The 2,548-nt window shown below is 39.2% G+C and overlaps 1 long non-coding RNA gene across 1 annotated transcript; it reads right to left on the bottom strand.

Moving 5' to 3' along the window:
• Nucleotides 1–1,018: 1,018 nt before the first annotated feature.
• LOC307009364 lies at nucleotides 1,019–1,693 on the bottom strand. The gene is made up of 3 exons (XR_013799999.1): nucleotides 1,602–1,693; nucleotides 1,211–1,302; nucleotides 1,019–1,130 (listed from the first exon to the last, which is right to left on the bottom strand). It is a non-coding gene; the product is annotated as an uncharacterized lncRNA (long non-coding RNA).
• Between the last annotated feature and the right edge of the window lie 855 nt (nucleotides 1,694–2,548).

Genomic DNA, 2,548 nt, shown 5'->3' with positions numbered 1-2,548 from the left:
CTGTTTCACTTGTTCGCTTTGCCGTGCAAGCTGGATGGCCTTCTCCAGTGTCAGGTCCGCCTCTAGCTGGAGTTTTTGCGAAACGTCTTTGTCCATTATTCCGATGACGATCCGGTCCCGGATCTGCTCGTCTTTCCCCGCACCGAACTCGCAGTGCTGCGCGAGCTCGTACAGGCTCCGCACGAAAGCTTCAACTGTCTCACCGGCCCTTTGGCCTCGCTTATGAAAACAGGCGCGATCATGGATGACGTTTCTTTTCGGGACAAAGTGTTCATCAAACTTCTGCATCACTAGATTAAACTCATACTCTGGATGTGGTATGGCCTCGGTTGCCACAGGAAACACAAACGAGCCGTAAATAGGTTCGGCATCTCTCCCCATCGAGTACAAAAGCGAATTCACCTGCACTTCGCTGCTCTCTTTGTCCAGTTTCGATGCAACTCTAAACCGGGAAAATCTCTGCCGCCATGTGAGCCACTCCGCTGGCTGCGAGAAATCGAACGGCTCGGGAGGTCCAAACTTTGCCATCTTATGATCTTACTCTTAATTTCGGCGTGAAGTCGTCACTTCTGACACCATGTCATGATATGAAGCAAGACACAGGTCGTAGTCTTCATTAAAGAACGTTTTATTGGACTACAGCACGGAGAGTATGAGGCTGAGCCATGCATTGAACTATCCAGTGTAATAACAATCATACAAAGCGCTCGTGGTTAGCATACCCGAACTACGGTAGCTTCATCTGGACAAAAGGCAATCTCACAACACCATGGTTCTGACATCACGCCAGAGGCGCTCAATCCTATTAGAAATAAACAAAAACAATAAATAATAGTAATAATAAAACAAATAATAATTAGGTTTAAAAGCAATGCAGTGAAAGGCATTTGAGATCAATTACTAATAAATGTAAAATATTTTGTTACATAGAAGTGACATTGAAAAGCTACCTACAGATTATTGAAATTACAAAATATTAAGTCTTTTCATTTTAGAAATTTCAGACAGTTGTAATTTACCTTTGATTATGGACACTTTTCCCGGATATGAAACTTCCTCGGTCAGTGCCTCTTGAAGAAAACATGAACCTGGCTATCTGTACATTCTCCACTCCTTGGTCTCCCCTGACCCTGATTTATTTATTTATTTTTTAATATTACAATACATATCCAGACATAAAACTCAAATTCTTTTTCTTTACTATACTCACCTAGATGGTAAGCCAAATCTTTGGACTGCTTCTGAGAAGAAGTGGTATGCTGTCGATGCCCGGTTGTTACTTGCTGCATTCAAGTACATGACCTGCAAATACAAAATGCAATATTAAGTAAATATAGCCAGGAGAAAATATAACATACATTGGAAATGAATGTATTACATGGTAATTTTCAATAAACAAGAATGTTTTTTTCATAGAAATCATAGTGACTGGAATGATCTTGATACCAGATGACTAGTAACACTATAAATCAAATGCAAACTTGTGGTGAAAATGGTGAAACCTTTATATATATATATATATATATATATATATATATATATATATATATATATATATATATATATATATACATATATCTCAACACAGACTATAAACATACCTTCCTGGAATAACCATCCACACCACCAAATATTACAATGTTGTATCTATTTACAAGATAAAAAAAAGGGGTTTTAAAAATATGTTCTTAAAATTATACACACACAATATATATATAACTTACCGTATCAATTTGTGATTTGTGTCTATGTGCACAAGAGAAAAAGGTCCTCGAACTGAGTACGTTCTTCGAACCACACATCCCAACCTGGCCAGTCTAGAAAGGATTCCAATTGAATCAACGCGGTGCATTGAGGCAGTTATTCTCTGCCATTGCACACGTATTCCTAAAGACAACAACCTCCCTCTGCCCATTCTGTAACCAGCAACAGGCATATCATCCTTAATAGATCTTACAAGGTTATCCAGCTCCTCATCAGTGATGCAGCTATACAACCCTGAGATCCAAAGACCAAAATCGTTCATCCTTCTAAAGATGGTTCTTGTGGAAACGCCCATCATTTTTGCAATGTAATGCACAGGAAGGTTTGTCTGCAGCATCTCTGCTAACTCTTCTCTTTCAATTGCAAACCTTGGACGTCCTCTCAGAGCAACAGTTGAATCCACCACTGCATGTGGAGCTGTGGAATGTGGTGGTAGTCTAACTAGTTCAAACACTGCAGGGCCTGAATGATTTCGTAGGGTATTTCCGCATGTCTTTAGAGTGCTTGCAGGAGGTACAGCTGCTGACGGCACACAAACTCCATGTAATCCAGGTCAAGTGGAGATCTCAAAAGTGCTCTCTCAAACTTAGAGAGAAGCTCCTCCAAAAGATTCCTTTTCAGAATTTGCTGCAGAATACAGAGGAACAAAATGTGATTAAACCCAGCAACATTAGACATTGAAATATTATATAGTGATCTTAATCATCTAACTTTTTGTAAGCTATAATAACTTAAGAGAAAAATAAAGTATACAAGTACAGTACACAGCATAAATGATTACACC

Source organism: Phoxinus phoxinus (genome assembly GCF_949152265.1).
Source record: "Phoxinus phoxinus genome assembly, chromosome: 13".
NCBI lineage: Eukaryota > Metazoa > Chordata > Actinopteri > Cypriniformes > Leuciscidae > Phoxinus > Phoxinus phoxinus.
Note: the sequence above shows the minus strand (reverse complement) of the source record. Positions and strands in the feature narration are given on the sequence as shown.